Source organism: Girardinichthys multiradiatus, chromosome 20 (assembly GCF_021462225.1).
Source record: "Girardinichthys multiradiatus isolate DD_20200921_A chromosome 20, DD_fGirMul_XY1, whole genome shotgun sequence".
NCBI lineage: Eukaryota > Metazoa > Chordata > Actinopteri > Cyprinodontiformes > Goodeidae > Girardinichthys > Girardinichthys multiradiatus.
Window position 1 is genome coordinate 2,862,028 of NC_061812.1, and position 12,609 is coordinate 2,874,636.

The 12,609-nt window shown below is 40.3% G+C and overlaps 2 long non-coding RNA genes across 2 annotated transcripts; one reads left to right on the forward strand and one right to left on the reverse strand.

Moving 5' to 3' along the window:
• LOC124857208 lies at positions 1-7,717 on the forward strand. The gene is made up of 3 exons (XR_007035541.1): positions 1-165; positions 6,800-7,163; positions 7,514-7,717. It is a non-coding gene; the product is annotated as an uncharacterized LOC124857208 (long non-coding RNA).
• On the reverse strand, positions 519-2,503 carry LOC124857207. The gene is made up of 2 exons (XR_007035540.1): positions 2,435-2,503; positions 519-2,327 (listed from the first exon to the last, which is right to left on the reverse strand). It is a non-coding gene; the product is annotated as an uncharacterized LOC124857207 (long non-coding RNA).
• Positions 7,718-12,609: the final 4,892 nt, after the last annotated feature.

Here is a 12,609-nt window from a genome sequence, read left to right on the forward strand (position 1 = left end):
TACAGCAGAGTGTTTTAGTACTCTGCGGACGGACCATAGTGTTTTTTACAGCCTCCTCCTCTCTCGCTGTTTATCTTGGAGTGAATGGATGTCAGGCGCTTGTTGAATATTTACAGCGGCCATTAGAGTCTCTGCTCAATGAAAAACACAACAGAACAAACTATGGTAAGAAAAATCTTCATATTTACTGTTTTATTCTTGGCTTCAGATGAATAATCTGGGCTCATTCTGAAGGTGCTGAAATGTAGCTTCAGTCTAACAGGATTTCTTATAAACTCCAAACTAGACGAACAGAAACAAATCTGTTAAAGATGGTTTTAAAGAACATTTCTCCAGGTTTTTTGAAGACATTTCAGAGTTTCTCTTTAGACTTTGGTTGTTTTCCACCCACTTTCAGTCTAGTATTTAAGAACTTCACCCATCAAATTTATAAATTATTGAAGCACTAAAAATATTCCTTAATTTAACAGATGAAGCAGTGTTGTGTTGACACAAAAGGAAACTAAGCACACAACCAGTTCTTCAGCACTTTCTATTTTATTTGACTTTATTAAACGCAAAACTTCAAGTTAATTCCCAAATGCTGCCTTGATCATCTTGATTGAAGTCCAATCGAAATGGGTAAAATAGCTTATATACAAAGAAACCCTTTAGAAAACCTGCAAACCTATTGATCAAGAGCAGCACAGGTCTGTTAGGGAACATCTGCAACAACAACCTGCAGCTTCCAGCTGTCGGTGATCCCGGCTTGGAGAACCAGAGAGGAATTCACATGCAGTCAAGCAAACCGTGACTGATGTGCTCGGTACAAAGGTTCAGCTGAGCTCGTTCAGGAATGGCATTGGTAATTCAGTGAACTTATTCACTAGATCATTTACTCATTATTTAAGGATCGGCACTGAGAGCAGGTCATTGTAAAAACATAAAATACATTTTGTTACAGAAAGAAAAGAAAAAAAAATCACCTTCAAAAGAAAATTGTTAATATATTTATGTAGAATAGAATAAAAGCATTTCACCTTCTACCTTCTCTGTAAGTGCACATCTAGGGCTTAAATTACACAGTAGGATGTTTATTCAGCTGGCGCGCCTAAATAAAATCTGGTTACTATGAGTAAAATACTTTATTGGGACCCTTTTGAAACCAAATGTCCATTCGAGGTAAGATAATGACTCCTCATTCTTACTCCAAACCAACAATGCTGTAAAATCCTTACATGTTTTGCTGTAAATCTTCATTTTCTCCACATTAAACAAAGACGACTCTTTAAAAATGAAGTCATTGCTTCTCCCGTTTGTCTGCTGTTCACATTGGGCTTCGGATTCTGAAATGATCCAGTTTCACATTTTATTTCACCTTCGTGAACCTGGAAACGCTTCCTGAGGTTAAAAACTGTCTTCAAAAGATGATTCTGCATGTTGACCTGTGGCTGATGCTGTGGAAGCACATTTTAGAGGGTTTCCCCGCCTATGCAGTGTAATACATCCCTCTCTGTGAGATTAGCAGCAGATAACACCACGCTTCAGCTTGATGTCATCAAGCTACTAATTATGTTACTTGAACCTTCTTCTCATCCATCCAGGGAACAGCTGGGGCAGAGCAGGATGAAGGTGGCTGAGTCCTGCAACAATTTTTAACAAATTATTTTTAGAAACAAAAGACCCGTTTCCAGTTTAACTGGGTATGATGGAAGCAGATCCAAATCAGCCCTGATGCTTCATTGGGTTGTGCTACAGAGGGATTCCTGCCGCTGTGTGCCTCACAGAGACTGCTGCAGTACTTATTTATGTGTCCATTGCAGCATCTGGCTTCAACAAAGTGCTGCAGTGACTTTTTCAACACACCCCCTCACTCCCACACAGGAGTCTTGTTAGCACACACAGTCATGCATGCAGCTTCATACATCAGGCTCAGCTCCTGTAATCCACATCGATTTGCAGCATGGAGAGAAAGTCAGAGCAGCTGGTTCTGGGTTCAGGCTGAGTCTCTGTCTCACAGACAGAACCGTCTTCAGAGGGATGGAAATCAAAGAGTACTTTTTTTTTTTTTAAAGGGCTTCAGGGTTTGTTTCAGAAGGAGTGTGCAACATATGAGACAGAATTTATAATAATCTCATAGTTAACTGAATGATGTTAATATTTGGTTCTGGTTCTTACAGAACCTCCCCTGAGACTTTCACATGTCACCATAAATCTCCTCTCATTGGTGAAGCGTCTTTATTTTGTCTCAGATAAGTGGACCACACAGACAGCATAACTGTCTGAACCAGGGGCACCTAGGTCCAGTCCTGGAGAGCTGGAGGAATCTGCTCCAACAGAATCAGAATCTATGCACATTTAAAACAGCAAAATTAAATTACAGATGTACTCTTGTACGAGTGGTTTCAGGAGCAAATGTAAAATAAAAAGTGTTGATACAAAACAAAAGACTTACAGGCAGGCAGGCCTGAGGACGCTTTGGTGTAGCAACAGACTTGCCATGGGTGACAGTAATATAATGATCCAGCCAGGAATGAACAGACCAGAGGATTTTATATACAGGTGAAGCTAGGAGACTAACTGGCAAAGTGCAGGTGGAACAAATGAAGCTGATTGCAAGCTGACTGTGGCAGGAAGTGGAAACAGCCTGGCTGGGCTGAACAGAGAGGCAATTAAACAATCTAACCAAAGGAAGATTTTACAGAACATAAACTAAAATGCACGATGAACAGAATACAACAATAAATAAGGAATAAAAGTGACACCTAGAAAACAAACACAATAATCAGAACAAGAGACTGAACAAACCAAAGCACCACATGGAAAACAATCATGAACCAGGTCCAAAACAAAATTCAACTACTCTCAGAACACAACAACTCTCACTAACGCCAACACTCATATCCAGTTCTACATACACACACACACACAGTACAAAAGACATTAAATTATAGAATCCTTTATATATAGATCTATCCTTTTGAAATGGTGAAGGGTATGTGGAGGAGCACTGGACCGCGTTGGGGGAGCGTGCTGATTCAGTTCTGCCATGGCCTCGGGAAGAAAACTGTTCTGCAGTCTTGAGGAACGTGTCTGAGGGCTCCATAGCGCCTGCCAGGCGGGAGCTAGGAGATGAGATTGTGCATGGGGTGTGTATTATCCTGCAGGATAGTATTTGCTTGGCGGAGGCAGCGAGGCCTGAAAATATTATCCAGTGAGGGCACGAGGAGTCAGATGATCTTCTCAGCAGTTCTGGACACACGTCTGAGGGATTTTGTTTGTTTCTGTGCAGTTTGTGTGCCAGGATGTCATGCAGCAAGTTGAAACTGACTTGATGAAGCAATGGTGAAAAGTCTTCAGCAGATCGGCAGACAGGTTGTGTTCCCTGAGTGTTCATGGGAAGTAGGGTTTTTTTAATAACTTGGAAACAGCTTGGAAAAAACTTCCTGAGTGGCCTTCCTTTCTACACAATGAAAGTTTGTGGACTATGTTCAAAACTGGATTCAGGCCAAGAAAACAACCAATTTAAATCAATTCTACATGAACTCTACTGAAACATGAGAGCTAAATATCTATATACTGAACCCAGTGGGAAACATCAGTAGGATGCTGAATATGCTCTGCATCAGTTGCTTTATCTTCCTGCAGCTGGTGGTGGCGGTTGTACCAGAAGTATGAAACCTCTGAGTTTTATTTGTCCTGCATGAAAACCCTGCAGCTGAGGCATAAAGGATGAAGAATGTACCAACAGAGGTGGGTTTGTGTTGCAGCACAGATCTTTCTCAAACAGATCTCCTCAATAGCTTGTGGTAAAATATCTGCTTTATTTCCCATGTGGAAGAGCAGAAGGAGTGTAACAAGTAGCGCTTTAGATACCTTTGCAGATTTAGGAAGGTTTGTACACAGAAGAACATCTTAGTGAAAAACAGGCTGACATCTTTGTTCTCTGCATGCTTTAACTGAAGAAACGCCCTCATAGTGAAACCTGTGGTTACAAAGAGCTGCTCTGACCCATCAGCAGATCCAGACTCTGATCTGACCTGAAAACAGCTCCATCCAAACACGGAGGAGGAGCACCAGAAGCCATGCTGGGCCAGACTTTAATGGGCTTCATCATCATTTCCATGGGAGCAGCGGTGTTTAATTGAAGCTCCAGGGAATGTTTCTGCTCAGGGGAAGGATTTCCAGAAGGTTTGGGATCTTTTGAGAAGTAATCTGATAGGATTATGGGTCAACAAACCAGAGAGAAGACAAGAGAATCAGAGTTCACAGAGTGAAGGAAACTGAGACAGAGATGATAAAGACAGAACAATGAACGAGAAGAAAGCTAATAAGGAAACTGTTACCAGTGGCTGTTTCACACCTTCACGCAACATTTGATGAGACCTTCAGATGGACTGGATCAAGCTTGATGTGTCCAAAGGACCTCCAGTAAGGAATCCAGGAGTCCTCCTGATAAGATGAAGGCCCCCTTGATGACAGAGCTCCACTCCTTTTCTCTTAGGCAGAACCGATCCACCCTGCAGGGGAACCTCATTCCAGCTGTTTGTATCCAGGATTTTGTTCTTTCAGTCATGCTCCATATCTCATGAACATAGGTGAGAGCTGGATCGGAGATCAACCTGTAAATCCAGACCTTTACCATTTAGATCATGGCATACAGGGAAATGCCCTCATTTGCTCTCAGATGCTCCTATCTGTCCACCCATGTCCTGCTCCATCCAGCCATCACTCAAGACAAAACACCAAGAGACTTGATCTTCCTTCGCTTGAGGCAGAGTCTCACCTGGGCTCAGAGAGACAAGTTTAAAGCCATGGCCTCAGACCAAGAGAAGCTAAACTGCATCCCTTTCACCTGAAGGTCATGTCCTTTTTCTCCATCCCACATTGTAAAAGAATGGCAAAAACAACAGCCCCACAATGTCTGGAGCCTTCAACATTCCTGGAAAGATCTGAGCCAGCCCTGGTGCCCTCCCACCATGGACCTTTGGACCCACCTCAGTGGTCTTTGCAAAAGTGATGGACTCCTTTGCCTCTCAGTTCTTGGACTCTAGATCCTCCACAAATATGAAGATCTTCAGTATGTTTCTACGACCGCTTAAAAATCTCCTCAGTTTGGTTCCTCATCCAGATTGTTTTCCTTTTCCAGGTCAGTAGGTTCCCCTAAATGGACTAGATCTTTCTCTGTGTCCTTTCAGTGAATTAAAGCAGTTATTCTGATCCATTTTTATATTTTTATTATACTCGGATTATCATGCTGCTTGCATGTGGGGATGCAGATTAGAGGAGAATCTGTTATTCTTTAGTCTAACACAAAATGTTTTCACTGCCTGGTATGATCTGAATCATCCTAGTGTAGTATCAGAAACCTGGTCGAAGTCTAGAAGATCACCAAGAGTACCACTATGTATAATTATAGCAGCATATATAAGAACATGCGGTAAACAAAATACATCTGCGATGTCGTCACACGATCAGATGGATGCAGAATTTGCTTTTACTTCTGTAAAAGAAGCACAAGATCTTAACCTTAAGATTGTGTCTCTTTTTGTCTCTGACAAATGTTCAAAGCTTTCTGCAAGCAGAATTTAAAAAGACACTAAAAAGCAGACTTGGTGTAAAATGGAGGTAAAGCATCAGATGGAATAATTCATCAGTGAGAACGATCCAACTGAAACATGTTTCCAGGATAATGGTCAGGAATGATTCAGCCCATAGCTTCCTCTGGTCGTGCAGATTAAACACTGGAAGTCTGCTAATCATGATGAAGAAACAGCAACAAAGGGAAGGTGAAGCACCATCACCTGGTTCTTCACATCCACATCAAACACCTCATGATTCTGCAGTGGAGAAACAAACTTATCTTCAGAGGGGTGGAGGTAGAGGAGCTGCCTGTAAGCTTCTAGTTGAGGCTGGAATCTCTGAGAGCAGCAGGAAGGACCTAAAGACATTCATCTGCTGTAAAAAATGAATAAAAAAGGTCAGAACCTAACACCTCCCAGACTGGATCAACATATTCATCAGCAGCAGGCCTCAGCAGAACAATCCTGGTTTGGGTTACCGCTCTCTTGTGCTATTGTTTTAATTACTAAAGCAGCACCAGCTTGCCCAGTCGTTGTCTATAACGTTCCTCCTACTGGTCTCACTGGGGGCGTCCTTAGCATGTTTCTGTTTTTGTGGTCAAAGAGCGGCTGGAGACATTCAGTTTGTCTGCCTGACAATTTTATTCAATCTATAACCTGCGGTCCGTTCAGAGCTCAGAGGTCCACTTCATCCTGCCTTCTCCACCTCTCTGTGAACTGCCAGCTGCTGTGGATGGTTGTGTCTACATTTACTCATGATTTGTATTCATTAAACATGTCCTATGTTACATTCATGCCAATTAGGGCTCGCTTTGCTTTGTGCCATGTTGAGGAACAGTGGTCGGCGTAGGCCAATCTTTCCTGCATAGTTTTCAGCCCTTTCTGTATGACTGTATCATGTTATTCATAATCATTTTATTAATTAGTTACAACAAGAGCTAAAAAACAGCCCTCAGGGGAGATTAGTCATTGGAGAAAAACTGCAGATATGGTTTTTAGAGCAGCTTTCAGATGAATAGTTCTGTTTACTTATCTCAACTAATGTCTGGATCCTGACAATATGTCCTGAAAATTGACCTGAGAACAGATATCTTCTATGTAGCAAACCAGAACAGTCCGGGGTCTTTGTACAATATCTGGGGTACACAATATCATGATCTGACCTCAGTGAAAGGTATAAATGTTTGTGTTATTCCCTGAATTCCTGATATTTGTTCTGCTGTGCTGTTCGACTCCAGGAGTCCAATCCATCATCTGAACATGGCGAGAGGATGGACCAACTGCAGACCTATCAAGACATGGATGTCCTCCTAAGCTGACAGGTTGGGCAAAGAGAGCATTAATCAGAGAGGCAGCCAAGAGGACCATGGTGAGTCTAGAGGAGCTGTAGAGATTCACAGCTCAGGTGGAAGAATCTGTCAACGGGACATAGCCATGCACTCTACAACTCTGGCCTTCACGGAACAGGTGCAAGAAGAAAGCCAAAGTCCTGTTTGCAGTTTGACTAAGCCAGTTTGACTTACCCTAAACCAGGAGTTATTTGGAAGAAGGTGCTGCGATCTGAGGAGATGTGTGGTGGAAACGAACTCCGCCTTACTTATGGTAAGAAAAGTCAAAATTGTTCAGTCTGTCGATGATCAAAGCTGTTAGAGACAGACCCCCCAAAAAACTGCAACTGGACCTGCAGAGAAAATGTCATGATTTGGGGGTGTTTGGTTTTTGGTTGCAGGTTTTTCCTCTTATGTTTCTCACAGTTGAGTTTTGGAACCTGCTTCTGTTTATTGTTGTAGAGGTGGTGCTATGTTTTGGTTTTTTTCTGATTGTTTTGTTCTGTTTATATTGCTTCTGGATTATGTTCTCTTATTGCTATGTTTTTTATGTTTGATTATGTTCAGGTAGTATTTAGTTCCTGCCATGCTTTGTTTTCACTCTCTGTCTCTGTCTCTGTTCAGCAATCAGCTTCAATCGGCCCACCTGCACCATGTCAATCAGCTTTTGTTTTTCACCTGTGTCTCGCCACACATAGACACCCTTATTCTGTTCATTACGGATCACTTTTCTCTATCACCTGTTCATGCCAAGCCTGTCTTGCCTGCCTGTCCATGCCTGTTTTTGCCATCCCCTGCTGAAGGGAGTTTCATTTATTAAATCTTTTTGTTTACTCGCCACTACTGCTTGCTGTCGTCTGCATTCTGGGATCCTCCACTACACCCCTCCCGACAGAAATGTGGTTCTACAAAGTTCAGGGGCCTGAATACAGATGAATCCCAGACTTTTCAGATTTGCATTTTGAAAAAAGAAATGAAAACCATTTATCATCTCAAACTTCACAGTTATGCACTTTGTGTTGGTCACTTTTATACATTTTATTAAATTAAGATGTTTAGTCTGTGATTCAAACCGACTGCAGGAATGATTGATTCTTTTTAAAGAAATTAAATCAAATTTAGTGACATGATGGTTAACTTACAGAAAAACATTCAGACAGGATCCAAACAATAACAGAAAACTCAGTGTGTAGCAGGAACCAACTGAGACTCTGATGACGGATTGATTTTAGTCTCACAGTTTGAATTAATTGGTTTTAAAAAGTTAAAGCTGAGCTGAGGGAACCAAGTTGAGTTTCTTTTGTTATTTGGCCTCATATATTCAGTGCAACTCAATTCAGTTTATTTAGCATCGATTCAAAACTAATCTCATCTGAAGGCACTTTGGAAGATTAAAACAGTTTCTAAATAGAGATATATATTCAGTATAAGTTTCTGGTTATCAAACAATGTAGTAAATTCAGTTTATTGTTTAAAATGGTTAAAAAGTTTTTCTATCTAAGGAAACCCAGCAGATTGCATCCAGTCAGTGACTTGCAGCATTCACTCCTCCTGGATGAGCATGTAGAGACAGTGGACAGTCACTGGCGTTGACTTTGCAGCAATCCCTCATACTGAGCATGCATGTAGCGACAGCGGAGAGGAAAAACTCCCTTTTAACAGGAAGAAACCTCCAGCAGAACCAGAACCAGGCTCAGTGTGAGCGGCCATCTGCCACGACCGACTGGAGGTTTGAGAGAACAGAGCAGAGACACAAAAAAACTGATCCAGGAGTACTTTCTATGGGAAAGTCGAGTTAATGGCAGAAGTAGCTCCATTAGTGGCTTCATCTAGGAGAGAAACACGGCTGAGCAGATAAGCTCTGGGCCAGGAGGAACATCTATGGGATGAAAGAGCAGAAAATACCGGCCCCAAGTTCACATCAAGCTGCTAGTTCAGATGGCTGGAGATACGATATCAAGATTACTTTATTGATATTGGCAGGTAGGTTTGTTTTGCATATGTTCAAAACAGTCATACATTCATGCAAACATTCAATTCAATGTACTTTCAGTCTTTTATTGTCCTTGTGAGGAAACCTACCAAGCTGCACTAAAAGTAAAACTGGTTCAACTCAACAATTAAATGTCAACAATACAAGACTGTCGTACTGTAGTGTTTCTTTAAACTCTGAGGAGAACACAACCACAGATTCAGGACAGCGTTTTAACAGATTTATTTTGTGAAGAAAAAGGAACAAGGCGAGACAGGGACCCAGGCAATGACGGCAGGAGACCGGTTCTTCTCTGGAAGGGAAGGTGACAAGGTTATGGATATCCCAGGAGAATTTCAATGTGTTTTCTTTTAGAAGGGTTTGTTCAGGAACTTACAGCCAGAGCGGTTGTGCTTTAACTGGGGAGGTAAGTCTTTCCTCTGAGATGGAGGTTGGCAGGATGAGTGTGGTTGGCAGCAGTTTCCTTTCTTTCCTTTAGCTCTCAAGTGATGACTCAGTTTAAGCGTTCCCACATAGGAGGGTGCACAGGCAGGTGACAACAGAAGTAAAGTTCTCCAAAAAACCTCACCCAAGCCAGGGCCAGAAGCTGAGAAGGCAGGCAGACTCACGGTGGGAGACGAGGAACGAAACCTTGAAGTTCGCTCAGAAAATAGATCACAGGACTAGGAGCCTTAAAAACCCTTCAGGCAAGGTCTGGGGAAAAAGACAAGAGAAAATTCCGATTAGGTTCAGCAAAAATGTATGCACTAGCACTGCACATCATGGGCAGTACCACAAAAATGTAGCAATGGGCTGACATCTCCCTCCTGGTCTCAGCTCCTTGAGAAGGCCAGTGATTAAGAAGGCCCTGATCAGCAGCACCTGCCAGGAAAAACTTTAGAGTAGAGGGTGGAAAGAAACACACACACACACACACACACTGCGCACCAACACACAGCCCTGACAAAGACAGTTAGACATAAAATATAAAACTCATTCAAGTGGTTATAAAACGTATAAATTGTAAATGCCAATTAAAAGATTTAGAATAGAGAGTAACATGCATATTAAAAGAGCCAAGATCATACTGTGTTATTTTAGGTCAGTCATAGCAGTGGGAAGAGGTTTAAATAACTGACCCTCTCTTGTTTAACATTTCTAATGACAAGGGCCCGAAGGAGTTAACTATTTATTTATTATTATTTATATATATATATCTATATATATATAGATATATATATATAGATATACTGGTCCTTCTCAAAATATTAGCATATTGTGATAAAGTTCATTATTTTCCATAATGTAATGATGAAAATTTAACATTCATATATTTTAGATTCATTGCACACTAACTGAAATATTTCAGGTCTTTTATTGTCTTAATACGGATGATTTTGGCATACAGCTCATGAAAACCCAAAATTCCTATCTCACAAAATTAGCATATTTCATCCGACCAATAAAAGAAAAGTGTTTTTAATACAAAAAACATCAACCTTCAAATAATCATGTACAGTTATGCACTCAATACTTGGTCGGGAATCCTTTGGCAGAAATGACTGCTTCAATGCGGCGTGGCATGGAGGCAATCAGCCTGTGGCACTGCTGAGGTCTTATGGAGGCCCAGGATGCTTCGATAGCGGCCTTTAGCTCATCCAGAGTGTTGGGTCTTGAGTCTCTCAACGTTCTCTTCACAATATCCCACAGATTCTCTATGGGGTTCAGGTCAGGAGAGTTGGCAGGCCAATTGAGCACAGTGATACCATGGTCAGTAAACCATTTACCAGTGGTTTTGGCACTGTGAGCAGGTGCCAGGTCGTGATGAAAAATGAAATCTTCATCTCCATAAAGCTTTTCAGCAGATGGAAGCATGAAGTGCTCCAAAATCTCCTGATAGCTAGCTGCATTGACCCTGCCCTTGATAAAACACAGTGGACCAACACCAGCAGCTGACACGGTACCCCAGACCATCACTGACTGTGGGTACTTGACACTGGACTTCTGGCATTTTGGCATTTCCTTCTCCCCAGTCTTCCTCCAGACTCTGGCACCTTGATTTCCGAATGACATGCAGAATTTGCTTTCATCCAAAAAAAGTACTTTGGACCACTGAGCAACAGTCCAGTGCTGCTTCTCTGTAGCCCAGGTCAGGCGCTTCTGCCGCTGTTTCTGGTTCAAAAGTGTCTTGACCTGGGGAATGCGGCACCTGTAGCCCATTTCCTGCACACAGCCTGTGCACGGTGGCTCTGGATGTTTCTACTCCAGACTCAGTCCACTGCTTCCGCAGGTCCCCCAAGGTCTGGAATTGGCCCTTCTCCACAATCTTCCTCAGGGTCCGGTCACCTCTTCTCGTTGTGCAGCGTTTTCTGCCACACTTTTTCCTTCCCACAGACTTCCCACTGAGGTGCCTTGATACAGCACTCTGGGAACAGCCTATTCGTTCAGAAATGTCTTTCTGTGTCTTACCCTCTTGCTTGAGGGTGTCAATAGTGGCCTTCTGGACAGCAGTCAGGTCGGCAGTCTTACCCATGATTGGGGTTTTGAGTGATGAACCAGGCTGGGAGTTTTAAAGGCCCCAGGAATCTTTTGCAGGTGTTTAGAGTTAACTCGTTGATTCAGATGATTAGGTTCATAGCTCGTTTAGAGACCCTTTTAATGATATGCTAATTTTGTGAGATAGGAATTTTGGGTTTTCATGAGCTGTATGCCAAAATCATCCATATTAAGACAATAAAAGACCTGAAATATTTCAGTTAGTGTGCAATGAATCTAAAATATATGAATGTTAAATTTTCATCATTACATTATGGAAAATAATTAACTTTATCACAATATGCTAATATTTTGAGAAGGACCTGTATATAGATATAGATATATAAATATATCTATATCTATATATATATAGATATAGATATCTATCTATATATATATATATATATATGTATATATATATATATATATATATATATAGATATATCTATATATATATATATAGATATATATATAGATATATATGTAGATATATATATATAGATATATTTATATATATATATCTATATATATATATATATATATATATATATATATATATATATATATATATATATATATATATATATATATATATATATATATATATATATATATATATATATATATATAGATATATTTATATATATATATATATATATATATATATATATATATATATATCTATATATATATATATATATATATATAGATATATATATGTGCATATATAGATATATCTCTATATATCTATATATATAGATATATATTTATATCTATATATATAGATATATATATATAAATATATATCTATATATATATCTATATATATAGATATACATATATCTATATATTTATATATGTATAAATATCTATATCTATATATATAGATATACATATATCTATATATATAGATATATATATAAATATATCTATATCTATATATATATATATAGATATATATGTGTGTGTTATGATTCTGGCACGTCTGTTCTACCCTGTCTCCATGGCTGCAATCAGCAGATGAGATGCACCTGGTGGCTGCTGCAGTGTACTGCAATCTATGTCATGCCAAGCACCTGTGTCTTCCCTGATATATACTGACTCTGACAAGCAGACGGTGCCAGATTTTTGAAAACCATCCTGTGAGTAGATATCCAGCGTTCCTTCCTGTCTGATCATTGTTCTGGACCTTTCCTTGCCTTTTGGATTTATG